Genomic DNA, 15,834 nt, shown 5'->3' with positions numbered 1-15,834 from the left:
CCTTTGTGATGGTGCCCCTGCCTCACTTGGTTTCCCTTCTTGATGCCATGCAAAGCAGGGCCATAAAAATCATTGGAATCGCCCACAACGAAGCTGAGTGTCAAGGCCTGTTACGTTAACATCACAAACAGGTTGGTGGCCTTTCTGTATTCTACCTCCTTTTTGGTCTTGCACGCTCTGCCCTCTCTTGGCTCAGTTCCTCCCGAGTTTTTCCAGGGTGCACCCAGTCCAGCAATAACTCTCTTCTTGTTTAACTCCCAATTGCGAAAGATGATGGGAATAGAGCCTGTGATTGATGCTGTGAAGAGGAACAGGTTGAGATGGTTTGGTCATGTGTTGAGGAAGGATGAAAGTGACTGGTTGAGAAGTTTTTTTTTTGTTTTTTTTTGTATACCGAATCGAGGCTCGTGAAAGAGCTGACATTTACTTCACAAACAAATCAACCAGACAAACAAAATATATAAAAAGAGGGAGCGGAAGACAAGAGAAGGGGAAGCACACAAACACTTGAGAGCACACAACATTTAAGAGCAGGGAGATGTGTGGGAGGGAGAGGGCTTGGGGAGAGGAGGCGTGGGAAGGGGTGGGAGAAGTATAAAACACAAGGACACCAAGGACTTCCAGGACAGAAGTTGGTATTTCAAAAAAGTGGATCTGGGGTGAAATTAGCAGGGATAGAAAAGATCAAGGTTTTGGATGGGGGAAAATAAGAGATGGTGGTGAACAGCTGTTTTAAAGACCTGGAGAGTGTAGTGGGATTGAAGAGAGTGAGGGAGTTTGTTCCAGAGGCGGGAGAAAAGAGGAATGAAGGAGTGAAGGTGAGCAGAGAGTCTTGATTTTGGCAGTTTAACCATAAGAGGGTTGCAGGCAGATCTTGTGCGACCTGTAGGAATATTTGGGGGACAGAGCCCAGAGAGAGCTGGGGGGCAAGGCCAGAGAGGAGTCGGTAGAAGACGGAAAGACCACCAACCTGTCTGCGGTGAGTGAGTGAGAGGCCCTTGGAGTTAGCTTCATCGCGGGAGATTCCAATGATTCTGAATGCTTTGGTTTCAACAGCGTGAAGACGAGCTAGGTGTGAGGCAGGAGCACCAGCCCAGAGGGGAGAGCAGTATTCCATTGAGCTGCGGATGAAAGCCTTGTATGTGGTGAGGAGCTCAGGTGTGCCAAGGAAGGACTTCGCACGACGGAGGATGCTCAGTCGGCGACTGGCTTTGGAGGCCAGATTTGAAATGTGGTTTTCCCAGGAAAGATCATGGCAGATAGTGAGACCCAAAAGCTTGAGTGACAGAACTTCTTGGAGAGGATTATTCAGAAAGTGGATGGGAGGGTTGTCCAGTCGGTCTTTTCGGAGAGACATCGTAAGAGTGTGAGATTTGTCAGGAATGAAAGACAGGTTCCACTTGTTTGCCCAGTCTGTGATTTTGTCAAGGTCTGCAGAGAGTGAGGAGGCTGCAGAGTGCCGATCTGAGGGATGAAGAATGGAGCGATAGAGAGTCGAGTCATCAGCAAAGAGATAGAGAGGATTTTCAAGAGAGTCAGAGAGATCATTGATGAAGACCAGAAAAAGCACAGGGCCCAGAACATTGCCTTGGGGATCTCCAGCCTGAACAGGAAGAGGAGATGAGAGAAACCCATTCAGGGCCACACGTTAACTACGACTAGAGAGGAAGTCCGCCAGCCATGCGTGGAGATTTCCATGGATACCAAAAGAGGAGAGTTTGGTGAGAGAAATGATGTAGTGTTTGGTGAGAATTGATAATGTTTGGTGAGAGTGATGGAAATGAATGTAGAAGGAAGTAGAGGATGGGGAAGACCGAGAAAGACTTGGCTAAAGATGGTGGAAGAAGAAATGCGGGCAAGGTGGTTAACAAAGAGAGATGCAGAAAATAGGGCAAAATGGAGAAGATTGTCATGGGGACCGCAAGGCTAACCCCCGCTCTAGCAGGGAAAATGGCCTTAAATTGCATGTTGTTGTTGTTGTTTAACTCCCAAAATCCAGGCTCTGCTCACCTCCACTCATTTCTTCCTCTTTTATCTCACCCATGGAACTAACTACCGCAGTTTTCTTGGTACCATTCTTCCCTCCAGGGATTCAAGATGGCTGTTCACCACTACCTCAGGTCACCCCCTCCATCCATACTCATGATCTCTTATACCCCAAATAACCCCATTTCCAAACAATCCTTTTTCCAGTTTATTGTGATTTTTACCTCCTCCCTCACCTCTTTTTGCGTGTTTGTTGTTGGTTGGTTTGTCCCTTTTCTGTTTCATCCCCACTTTCCCCTTCTTATTCTTCTTGCTGTGTTTCATTCAGCTTGTGCGGAGCTTGTTCACCTCCATGTGTCATTCTCCCCTCCCCTTGATCTCATTCACTTCTACTCTGCTGTTGGTGTTTCCCCCTTTCCATTTTGTTCCATTCCATTCTGCCCTAGCCCTTCGATGAGCCTCAATCATACATACAAAAAAGAAAACGTGAGTGGAAAAAACCCTTACATTTGAATCGTTGTTATTGAAGGTTTTCATTTTTTATTTTTTGCACTTTTCAAAAAGATTTCGATTTATTGTCTTCACCTTTTCAGTTTTGGAATATAAATGATCAAAGGTCTTACTTCTAGGGTTTTTCACGTTTTCTTTATTCTCCCTGAGAACCAAATGTGCCTCATTTGACGGTTTCTCCCAGAGTAGACACGACAGGGGTATGACGTCACTGAATGATGGATTATTTGTGTAATATAAAGCTCATATAAAAAGATTTTTTATGCTGCAAATGCAGGAAAAGGGAACCCATGGTCATTCAGAATGGCCTGTAACAAGGGAAGAGAATAGGAGTTAACCAGGTGAGTGGAATGGCATCAAAGGTAGATCAGACCAGGTGGACCAGACAGATTATCCTGCCCTGAAGGTCATTAATGAGCTGGCTGGGGTTCTCCGATAATCTAGTAGTGGCGTAGATGTTCTCCTGAAACTAACTCGACCTCCTGAATTCCTAAATACTGCTGCTTTCAGCTGGGTTTGAACCCACAACCCATTCCAGTGCCCTCAGCAACATGCCAACACTGTACCCATCGTGAGTTTGGTGACGCAGGAATGACAGTCCAAATATCCCTTCCCTTCTCTTGTGCCTGACTTTCCTTGCAAACATCAGAAAGAAAAATTCCCGATGTACAGTCGAGGCCAAAAATATTGGCACACTTGCACTTTTTTCAAATAACTCACAATTTTCCCTAAAAATAAGTTGAAATTGACAAAAGCATTTGGTCTCCACAATTCTTTATTTCACTGTTAATATTACAGAACCTTTTTTTTGATTCAGAACTTAATAAATCCTTTGAAATCAGAAAATAAATAGAAATGGCATTGACAAAATTATTGACACCCGAGAGTCTAGACTTACTATTTGGGAGCACATGCTTTGGACAAAATAACTGCAGTCAAGCGCTTCCTATAGCCATGAATGAGCTTCCTACACCTCTCTACTGGCAGTTTGGCCCACTCATCTTGTGCAAACTGCCCCAGTTCTCCCAGATTTGAAGGGTGCCTTCTCCCAACTGCTTTTTTCAGATCTCCCCACAGGTGTTCAATGGGATTTAGATCTGCACCCATTTCTGGCCACTTCAGGACAGTCCAGTGTTTTGTGTTGGACCATTCCTGGGTGCTTTTCACCTCTCAGCCCAATGGGCTAAGGGGTATTGTCGTCACGGATGTCGTACCGGTGGGCGGGCGGGCGGGCGTCCGTCAACTTTTGGTTTCCGCCAACTTTCAAGGAGAACGCCTTGTCCGATTACATCCATGTTTGCAGTGTGTGTTGGGGTTGAGTAGAGGAAGGTTCCTTTCGAAAATAGGCACGCTGCGATTTTCAATATGGCCGCCACGGCAGCCATCTTGAAATTGGTTTCTGTCAATTTCGAGCAGAACGGCTTGTCCGATTAAATCCATGTTTGCAGTGTGTGTTGGGGTTGAGTAGAGGAAGGTGCCTTTCGAAAATGGGCGCGCTGCAATTTTCAATATGGCCACCACGGCTTCCTTTCACCATGCATGGGCTGAGGGGTTATGCCCGCTTTGCGGTGCTATTATTAAAGTGTGTTTGGGGTCATTGTCCTGCTGCAAGACCCATAACCTTTGACGGAGACCCAGCTTTCTGACACTTGGTTCAACATTGTGCTCCAAAATGACTTGGTAATCTCCTGATTTCATGATGCCATGCACACATTCAAGGCACCCAGTGCCAGGGGCAGCGCAGCAACCCCAAAACATCACTAAACCTCCTCCATGTTTGACTGTAGGGAAGATGTTCTTTTCTTTGAAGGCTTCATTTTGTTTTCTGTAAACATAGAGATGATGTGCTTTACCAAAAAGCTTTAATTTGTCTCGGCTGTCCAAATGACATTCTCCCAGATGGATTTTGGCTTGTTCAGGTGTGTTTTGGAAAACTCCAGTCGTTCTTATGTCTCTCTCAGCAATGGGTCCTCCTGGGTCTCCTTTCATTGAGGTGGTGACGGATGGTGCGAGTTGAAACTGTCGTACCTTGTGTCTGAAGGTCAGCTTGAATCTGTTTGGCAGTTGATCGAGGTGCTTTCTCCACCATTCGAACAATCCTTCGCTGCAATCTACGATCAAGTTTTCTCTTGCGTCCACGTCCAGGGAGGTTGGCTACAGTGCCATGGGCCTTAAACCTCCTGATTTCGAGCAGAATGGCACAGGAACAGGAACATCAAGGTCTCTGGAGATGGATGTGTCGCCTTGAGATTGTCCATACTTGGCTACAATATAGTGTCTGACCTCCTCAGATAATTCTCTGGTTTTCTTTCTTTTCTCCATGCTCATTGTGGTACACACAGTGACACAAAACAGCAGAATGACTCCTTTTCTCCTTTCAAACTGGTTGAATGAGTGATTTTTATATTGCAGGCACATGCAACTCACCACAGGTGAGTTCAATTCCAAAGTAAAGGAGAATCACCTGCTTGAAATCCAATTATTTCGAGCAACTTGTAAAAGGTATCAATAATTAATATTGTCCAGGCCATTTTAGGATTTCTGTGTGGAATAAGCTAAGATTTCGTAATTTTTTCAGCTTTTTTTGTTTTGTTCCACTGAAAAGCAAAGAAATACATATGTGGATACCAAAATATTTTTTAATTTCAACAATTTTCTGGAAGCAATGGTGATTTATTTGAAAAAAGTGCAAGGGTGCCAATATTTGTAGCCACGACTGTAATTTAGCTTTGCCGTTGCCTCAGTCTCATTCACAAGAAGTGAGAGAAGGTCTCGGACCAAAGGAAGCTTTCTAGGCAGGTCGTAGATGGGGATTGCTTCCACTCTTCGTACAATCCCCCTCCCAAACAGGGTTATTAAAAGAGGTTCTTGGTGACTACTACTACTCCTTTAATGACCATTTCCTGTATTAGGGGGTTGGTCGGCTGATGGCCTCTCTCCACTTAGTCCTGTCAAAAGCATCCTTCTCCATTAACCCCACAAATGCATGTCTCTCCTGATCGCATCCTTCCGGGTCTTTTGTCGTTTACCTCTTCATCTTTTTTCTTCAACTACGAAACAAATAACTTTCTTAACAGATGCATCTCTCTTTCTCACCACATGCTCAAACTACCTTAGGCTTATCTTTCTCAACTCTTTTTTATATCCACACTACTCTGCTTTATTCTTTAGTGTTACCCCACACATCCATCTCATCATCCTTAGCTCTCTCCTCGATATTCTTCTGTCATTTTCTACCCATATCTCCTATGTCTCACTACTGTACATCCAAATTGGTCTAATACAGGCTATATACACAGTAGTCTACTCTTTGATACTTCCCTTGGGTGTTAACCCTAGCTAATCCAAGGATTCATGGCTCGAGGGCATTCTATGGGCAGCCGGGTCCGTTGGACCCAGGCCATACATCCTAGGGTTAAAACTCTGTCCATGTAAAACTTTATGACTCTTAACGCTGTCAATGTATTCCATGCTACTCTTATCCTAGTTCTCACAGCTAACTCCACTCCACCATCTGCATATAAAATGTCTCCCAAGCAACAAAAACTATGCAGATATGTTAGATGCGGATGGTGTGGGCAGAGTTAGCTTTGAGGATTAGGATAAGTTTGACTGTAAACATTTTCATGAAAACTCATATCCTCCTACTTCTGCTTGAAGCGCTAAGTGTTTAATAATTGCACAAGACTTGCATTCCATTGGTTTGAACTAAGGAGGAGACGAACGGCTTTTGGGAAGTCCCCTGTGCATTTTTGCATCTTCATGTGACCCGGAGCAAGAGTTTTGCACTTTGCTTTGCCCGTCTGATAATGGAGTCGACTGTGACTTGGAAGCCAAAACTCCTACACCTCCTGCCTTGTTTCATGCCCTAAAGGTCTACATTTCTTGACAAAGCAGCCACTTTGTCAGAGAAATACCATCGATAGGATTTTAGGCCCACTGCTCGAGCTATCTTGGCCTGTAACCTTCTCTCTAGTGCAAGTCTTGCTTCGACGTTCTTTATTAAGACCGTTTGATCGACAGCAACACTCCATTGCAAAAGGACAAGATGAAGCAAAAATAAGGATTGGTATATTGCAAATCGTCATCGTAACAATCAGTTATTGTTTGCATTTACCAACATCTGATGATACAAAATGTAATTAATTTCCTGTTCTACAAGGGCATGGAGTCTCCAACTTATTTAGAACATAGTCGCGTATTGTTTTGTGAATAAAGCAAAATTAAAACTATGGATGTGATCACATCTAAAGGTTATCAGGCTAAAAATTGCAAAGAGTAGGCCATTGTGTGCTGGCACCTTGGCAAATCCACAATTTCTGTACCCCTTGTCTGCGGCATTACTTGTCTCTGTACTAATGCCACGAGGGTAGTTTGACTGAGAGGGTACAAATACCAAGCCACTGAAACGCAGTCGTGCCAACGCTGAGTACCAACTGTCCTGGGGGTACTCTAGGGATAATAACGTAAATTCATAATATAACTAGAATGGCGTTCGGAAGAGCACATACCTCCACCAGGCTGAACCGTTTATGTTTTGGAACCCATTGAGAGGCCAGATCTGTTGACCTGAACCAAAATCCAATTGGCTTGTTCTTGCCTGTCGCATACCTAACTCATCCACCATGTTTGGTCATAATCCGTCCACAACCTTTTGAAATTCCGATACATGTATGTTGAAATGTTGAAATGTTGAAATGTTGAAATGTTTCATATGTTGAAATATGTTGAAAAAGTCAAAACTTTGCATGGGGTGTAATTACTTTTTCACGTGACTGTACATATATATGTTGTCAGTATATATATATATCAGTTTCCAGTGGAACAAAATGAAAAAAAAGCTGAAAAACTACTAAAAACAATGTTATTGGCACCTTATATGTGTTTTTTTTCTTTTTTTTTTCTTGTATACAAGATCGAGGCTCGTGTAAGAGCTAACATTCATGACAACAAGAAAAAGAAAAAAACGGAGACACAAGATGAAATAAAGGGAGTGGGAGACAAGATGGGGAGAGAGGGGGAAGCACATATAAGTACAACATTTGAGAGCAGGGACATCGGGAGATCTGTCGGAGGGAGAGGGCTTGGTGGGAGGAGGCGTGGGAAGGGGGGTGGGGGTGGGAGAGGTAAAAACTGTTAGGATGGACACTGCTCGGACTTCCACGAAAGAAGTCGGTATTTCAGAAAAGTGGATCTGGGGTGAATTAACAGGGGTAGAAAAAGATCAAGATTTTGGATGGGGGAAGATAAGAGATGGTGGTGAACAGCTGTTTTAAAGACTTGGAGAGATGAGTGGGATTGAAGAGAGTGAGGGAGTTTGTTCCAGAGGCGCGAGAAAAGTAGAACGAAAGAGTGAAGGTGAGCAGAGAGTCTTGATTTTGGCAGTTTCATCAGAAGAAGGTGACAGGCAGATCTTGTGCGACCTGTAGGAGTACTTGGGGGACCGAGCACTTGGTAAGTTGTTGGAAATAATTCGATTTCAAGTAGGTGATTCTCCTTTACTTTGGAATTGAACTCACCTGTGGGACCTGCAATATAAAAATAAATAGCACCGCAAAGCAGGCATAACCCCTCAGCCTATGCATGGTGGAAACCAATCTCAAGATGGCTGCCGTGGCGGCCATATTGAAAATCGCAGCGTGCCCATTTTCGAAAGGAACCTTCCTCTACTCAACCCCAACACACACTGCAAAAATGGATTTAATCGGACAAGCCGTTCTGCTTGAAATTGACGGAAACAAATTTCAAAATGGCTGCCGTGGCGGCCATATTGAAAATCGCAGCGCAGCCATGAACCTTCCTCTACTCAACCCCAACACACACTTCAAACATGGATTTAATCGGACAAGCCGTTCTGCTCGAAATTGATGGAAACCAATTTCAAAATGGCTGCCGTGACGGCCATATTGAAAATCGCAGCGTGCCCATTTTCGAAAGGCACCTTCCTCTACTCAACCCCAGCACACACTGCAAACATGGATTTAATCGGACAAGCCGTTCTGCTAGAAATTGACAGAAACCAATTTCAAGATGGCTACCGTGGCGGCCATATTGCAAATCGCAGCGCGCCCATTTTCGAAAGGAACCTTCCTCTACTCAACTCCAACACACACTGCAAAAATGGATTTAATCGGACAAGCCGTTCTGCTAGAAATTGACGGAAACCAATTTCAAGATGGCTGCAGTGGCGGCCATATTGAAAATTGCAGCGCGCCCATTTTTGAAAGGAACCTTCGTCGACTCAACCCCAACACACACTGCGAAAATGGATTTAATCGGACAAGCCGTTCTGCTCGAAATTGACGGAAACCAAAAGTTGACGGTGGCCCGGATGGCTGCCGTGGCGGCTATCTATCTATAATTCCACTAATCTCTGTGTGTGTGTGTGTGTGTATGTGTGTATGTCTGTGTGTGTGTTTGTTTGTCTGTGACCGCTGTTTCTCGACAACCACGGGTCCGATATACTTGCAACTTGCCAGGTATATTGCTGGGGACCCGAGGATGTGCCTTTTCAAGGTTTGAAATTAATCGGACAAGTAGTTACCGAGCTATGTCCAAAAAACGATTCAACCAATCAGAGAGCAGCGAGCTATCACGTGTGCCGAACGTGGCGAACAGACTCTGCCTCGGACGGCACATTTGAGAGCGTATTCATTTATTTCACGTTGGCAAACTATGTTGGCGTTAAACTATGTTTTAAAACTAATTAAAACTAATTTGCGATTCATCGTAACTGCGATTTGCGACCTTCCGGACAGTGAAGACTTCACTTCCGGCAGCCAATCACAGAACGCGTTGTTGCGAGCCGAGCCGAGCGCGTGCGCCATTACGGTTCGTAATTCGATTTCTTCCGGAGAAAATAATAATTTCTCGATTTCTTATGCGCATTATTTCTCCCAGAGCGAAGGGCGGAAGCGAAGAGCGTTGTTTTTTTTGTTTACGGGCGTACGGGCGTACGGGCGGGGTAGAGCGTACGGGTAGCGTTTTTGTTTTTTTTTGGCAAGGAACGGGCACCCACGTACGGGCATGCCCTAGTATTGAAAATCGCAGCATGCTCATTTTCGAAAGGAGCCTTCCTCTACTCAACTCCAACACACACTGCAAAAATGGATTTAATCGGACAAGCCGTTCTCCTTGAAATTGACGGAAAACAAAAGTTGACGTACGCCCGGACGCCCTCCCGGACGACGCCTGTGACGACAATACCCCTTAGCCCATTGGGCTGAGGGGTGAAAATCACTCATTCAACCAGTTTGAATGGAGAAAAGGAGTCATTCTGCTGTTTTTTGTCACTGTGTGTACCACAATGAGCATGGAGAAAAGAAAGAAAACCAGAGAATTGTCTGAGGAGGTCAGACACAAGATTGTAGTCAAGAATGGACAATCTCAAGGCTATAAGTCCATCTCCAGAGACCTTGATGTTCCTGTGTCCACCGTACGCAATATTATCAGGAAGTTTAAGGCCCATGGCACTGTAGCCAACCTCTCTGGACGTTGCCGCAAGAGAAAGCTTGATCGAAGATTGCAGCGAAGGATTGTTGGAATGGTGGAGAAAGCACCTCGATCAACTGCCAAACAGATTCAAACTGACCTTCAGACACAAGGTTTTACAGTTTCAACTTGCACCATCCGTCGCCAACTCAATGAAAGGGGGTTCTATGGAGGACCCCACTGCTGAGAGAGAGGCATAAGAAAGCCCGACTGGAGTTTTCCAAAACACACATGAACAAGCCAAAATCCTTCTGGGAGAATGTCTTGTGGACAGATGAGACCAAATTAGACCTTTTTGGTAAAGCACATCATCTCTATGTTTACAGAAAACAAAATGAAGCCTTCAAAGAAAAGAACATCTTCCCTACAGTCAAACATGGAGGAGGTGCAGTGATGTTTTGGGGTTGCTGTGCTGCCTCTGGCACTGGGTTCCTTGAATTTGTGCATGGCATCATGAAATCAGGAGACTACCAATGCATTTTGGAGCGCAATGTTCAACACAGTGTCAGAAAGCTGGGTCTCCGTCGAAGGTCATGGGTCTTGCAGCAGGACAATGACCCCAAACACACTTCAAAAAGCACCCAGGAATGGTTCAAGACAAGAAGCTGGACTGTTCTGAAGTGGCCAGAAATGAGTCCAGATCTAAATCCCATTGAATACCTGTGGGGAGATCTGAAAACATTAGTTGGGAGAAGGCACCCTTCAAATCTGGGAGAAATGGAGCAGTTTGCTCAAGAAGAGAGGACCAAACTGCCAGTAGAGAGGTGTAGGAAACTCATTCATGGTGATAGGGAGCGCTTCAATGCAGTTATTTTGCCCAAAGGCTGTGCTACCAAATATTAAGTGTAGGGTGTCAATTATTTTGTCAATGCCATTTCTTTTTATTTTCTGATTTAAAAGAATATATTCAGTTCTGAATCAGACAAAGGTTCTGTAATATTAACAGTGAAATAAAGAATTGTGGAGACCAAATACTTTTGTCAATTTCAACTTATTTTTAGAGAAAATTGTGAGTTATTTGAAAAAAGTGCAAGGGTGCCAATATTTTTGGCCAAGACTGTGTGTGTGTGTGTGTGTGTGTGTGTGTGTGTGTGTGTGTGTGTGTGTGTGTGTGTGTGTGTGTGTGTGTGTGTGTGTGTGTGTGTGTGTGTGTGTATGTATATATATATATATATATATATATATATATATATATATATATATATATATATATATATATATATATATATATATATATATATATATATATATATATATATATATATATATATATATATATATATATATGTTTTGGCCCCGTTTCTCAATTATGAAGAATCACATTTAGTAATATTAAAAATTGTTATGTCAGGGTGGATCCGGATCCAGATCTTCACCAACTTGGAATCAATTTGTCCATGTCACACCTCCATCCCCTCCACCAGGATTCATCTGAATCCATCCATAACTTTTTGCGATATCATGCTATATGTCATTTTTGGCCCTATCACTCAATGGTGAAGAACGAACCACTTTAAAATCATCGTATCCGGATCCGGATCGTCAACAAAATCGAACCAAGTCGTCCTTGGTACACACCCAAATTGTCCACTATATTTAGTCCGAATCTGTCCATAACGTTTTGAGATATCTTGCTCACAGACAGACAGACAAACAGACAAGGGAAAGAACATAACCTCCGTCCACCTTCGGTGGTGGAGGAAGTAATTTGTCCACTTACACACTGGTATCTCTCAAAATATCATGTGTGCGTACCCTGTTCTTGGTATATTTACATATTATGTACCTATAATGATAGTATTTTGACCCCATATGACACATAATCCCACGCCCCAATTGACAGTTTATAAAATTGAAATCTGGGATCCCATCATGGTGATGCAAGTGCTCGGATGGGAACACCAAAGCAGGCTCACCTGAATGTAGCACTGGTACATAATAAAAGTGGTCTTCTGAGAAGATTCTGTAAAGTAATTGTGACCATGTAAGACCGTAGAGCATGGGTTTTCATTTTTATCATATTTCCATGAGAATCAGAAATTCTTCCAATGCCAATCCAAAGACTTCCAATGACAAATCAAATACCTCGAACCAATCAGCACTGGACTATCAATCGATATTTATTTATTTATAATAGCATCTCAAATGCATTTTTGGATTTCATACTCAAACCTCGGGTGTCTTACATAGGTCTATTATTTCATGCAATGAACAATTGTCTACATCCAAACACTGCCCCAGTGCCCCAGCCTCTTAATTCTGGAGGGTTCTCGACCGAATGCAAGGCCTAAACTGGCTAATTACTGCTATGTGATAATGATGATGTAACAATGACTCGGAGAACAATGTTCATCAGCAGAAGAGCCACAACTCTTACAAATGACAATAATTCATGAGATTTGCACAATCTATTCACCTGGTGATCAACTCACGCCAATAGTCCTTGAAATAGCTCTGAATATTAAACCTACGACTGCGAGAATTGTTATCGATGCTGCTTTGAGGGGCAAGCTATAGTTTGAAGGTGTATATGAGAGTGATGTGGACCCCCCATCCCTCCACAGTCCCCTGCCCCCTTCCTTGACAGACTGATTCCACACATAATGAGCCTTTGTGTTGCTGGTCTGGCAGGGCGAGGCTTAGCAGAGCCAAACAGTAGTGGCTGTGGGGGTCTTGGTCACCCTCCCACGGGGTTAGGGGCCCAGCGAAAGGAAGCAGCTGCCCGGACAGTAGCGAGCAGACCCTTCAATGATGAGCATCGCACGGGCAGCTGAGTCGCAGCCCCTGCGGTTTGTGATTCTCCTGGCAGAGATGGCGACGGTGTGGAAGCGGGGATGTGTGGAGGGGTGGGGGGGGGGGGGGGTGTTGGATTCGTTTCTAAAAGCACGAAGCATGAAGAGAGGAGGTTTGCGAATGGGTGGGGCGACTGGACAACGGACACACAAAGAAACACCAAACAAAGATTCAACTCTCACCCAAACGCAATTCCATTCGAATCCGTCCTCTGCTCTCCATCACCAAATGATAAGCGGGTGGTAGCTTAGGAGGCAACTCGTTTGCATCGTTTGCTCACCCAGGAACATCAGCTGCAAGTGATGCATCTTCTCTATGTAATGTATGGTCGGATTTCCCTTTATTAATGGACTCATAAGCGCGGCTATATCCAAAATGACCTATAAGCACAGATGTATCGACTTAATCTATTTAACTCCAGCACAGCCAACTACCCTCTAACCCCCAACCCTGGACTACTTCTCATAATACAAACCAGAATAAATAGTTATCATCGAACAAGACTTCTTGTCTTCATTCAAAAAGAAATAACCACAATTACACCGAGAAAACGTGCACACACACACACACCACACACACACACACACACACACACACACACACACACACACACACACACACACACACACACACACACACACACACACACACACACACACACACACACCACACCACACACACACACTGATTATTCCAAGGACAATGCAAAATTAAATAAATAATATTGAGATTGTACATCATTATTGCACTCGTGGAACAACATATCGTTACACTCAGGTTTACACGAAGAACGTATGAGTTCAGTTGTGCATGCTGAGGGTGCACCGCGTTTGTGTTCCGGTTCTGCACATCACATCACAGAACGATTCACACGTTACAGAACGACTCGTACATTACAGAACGACTTGAACGCCACAGAACGACGACCTGCGCGTCACAGAACGACGACCCGCGCGTCACAGAACGACGAACCGCGCGTCACAGAACGACTCAAACAACACCGAACGAGTCGCACGTCACAGAACGACTCACACGACACCGAATGACTCACGATACCGAACGACTCGACGTCACAGAACGACGCGCACGACACCGAACGACTCACACGACACCGAACGACTCACACGACACCGAACGACTCACACGACACCGAACGACTCGCACGACACCGAACGACTCACACGACACTGAACGACTCGCATGACACCGAACGACTCACACGATACCGAACGACTTACACGACACCGAACGACTTACACGACACAGAATGACGAGTCGCGCGTGGGACGCGTATCATACAGCATTGCATATCGATCAATAAATGCCTGATGTAACTCGTGTTGTAACTCGTGTTGTCTATCTCCATACGTACGCATGATCAACTTTGTCCTTGACACCCCAAGACGTCTGTTTGTGCGTCTTTGGCTTGTTTGTGTGATGAGGCGAAGGCGGAAAATTGTGTGCACATTTCGGCTTCACGATGCTTCTCCATATGGAGCATCTTTCCAATGTTTCGTGCTCTACCTCCGCTGTGGTGACCGCGACCGGCTCCATTATTCATCACGTCGGAATAATAGATGATATATAGCACATATAGGCCTACTATATAAATAAATATATGTGCTACTACTAGTACTAGGTATACGCACCTGCGAGCTCGACGCACGGACCAGAGGTGCTGTTGGACGCGGGAATGCACGGATTCGTGCTGAGCTGAGCGAGGACCCCGCGGCACGTCAGTGCGAAGGACACGAGCAGGACGAGGAAAGGGTCCAAACGAGGCATCGTCGATCTGCCGTTTAATAACGTCGCTTCCTTCCCAGAACCGTGCTCTGTCCGAGCCGTGGAGCGCGATAGTGAAGAAGGGGGAGGGGGCATGGAGGATGAGGGGAGGGAGGAGGGGGGGGATCTCCTGGGGGCAAAAACCCGGGGAAGCCTCGCAGCTCGCACTGTGAACGCGGCAAGACCGCTCACGTCCACACATGATGCAGTCGAACCCTCCCGCTTCCTCCTTCCTTCATCCTTAGACTTTTGTCACCCCCGTTTTTGCCCCCAAAATCTCAGCCCTCTCCCATCTGATTAATTAAACACAAAGCTACTGAGAGGGCCGCGGAGTCACGTGGAAACATAGACCAGGACACCTGGAGTCAGACGGGTAACAACTATAGTATAAAACGCTCGGGACAGGTAAAACCCTCGAGGCGCATCGACCGCAAGCACAATAACCCCATATAGCCCCCCCTAGCCCTGTAACCCCAACCTCTGGGTTCCCCGTGTCCGTCTGCTTTTATTTCGACATCGAACGAATCTCATTCAGATCTATTTAGATCGACAATTGGATTGCGGACAGAACGACATGGCGGACTATTTGTGGTTTTTAGCTCACCTGGAATGAAGTTCAGGGGAGCTTATGCGATGGCGCGTTATCCGTCCGTCAATCAGTCCTTCCGTCCGTCCGTCAATCCGTCAGTCCGTTCGTCAGTCCGTTCGTCAGTCCGCCCGTCAGTCCATCCGTCAGCCCGTCCATCAGTCCGTCAGTCAGTCCGTCAGTCCATCCGTCAGTCCATCCGTCAGCCCGTCCATCAGTCCGTCAGTCCGTCAGTCCGCCCGTCAGTCCATCCATTAGTCAGCCCGTCCATCAGTCCGTCAGTCCGTCAGTCCGTCCGTCAGTCCATCCGTCAGTCCACAACCTTCACTACCCATGATGTACCAAAGTTTGTCCACGACATTTAAAAAAATCTGCCCCTTTCGCGGGGGGGGGGGGGGGGGGGGGGGGAGGGAGATTTGCCCCCCAAATTAGGTATTGGCTTTTTTCGCAGAAACTACACACGCAATTTCGATGAAACTTCACCACAACCTTAATCACCCATGATGTACCAATGTTAGTTCAAGGCATTTGAAAAATTGGGGTCTTAGGATGTATATGGGGTTGGGGGAGGTTGGCAGGGGGGGGGGGGTTGCCCCCCAAAATAGGTATTTTGTTGGTTGTTGTTTAAAGTTTTATGATTATGTTAGTATGATTCTACATGCCGCCCTGTCTTCTAGCAACCATTG

The 15,834-nt window shown here is 45.3% G+C and overlaps 1 protein-coding gene across 1 annotated transcript in view; it reads right to left on the bottom strand.

Annotated features, from left to right (window-relative positions):
- The window catches only part of LOC137437207 (cysteine-rich motor neuron 1 protein-like), a 74,380-nt gene extending 59,889 nt beyond the window's left edge, over positions 1–14,491 (bottom strand). Inside the window, exons 1-2 of the mRNA XM_078766091.1 lie at positions 14,430–14,491; positions 11,904–11,950 (exon numbers count right to left, since the gene is read on the bottom strand). The gene's annotated coding sequence lies outside the window, so the exon portion shown is untranslated. The remainder of the gene's footprint in view (positions 1–11,903; positions 11,951–14,429) is intronic.
- Between the last annotated feature and the right edge of the window lie 1,343 nt (positions 14,492–15,834).

The sequence above is a fragment of the Myxine glutinosa genome, chromosome 12, assembly GCF_964187855.1.
Source record: "Myxine glutinosa chromosome 12, kmMyxGlut1.1, whole genome shotgun sequence".
In the NCBI taxonomy this organism is placed as follows: domain Eukaryota; kingdom Metazoa; phylum Chordata; class Myxini; order Myxiniformes; family Myxinidae; genus Myxine; species Myxine glutinosa.
This window is presented reverse-complemented; position numbering and strand designations above follow the sequence as displayed.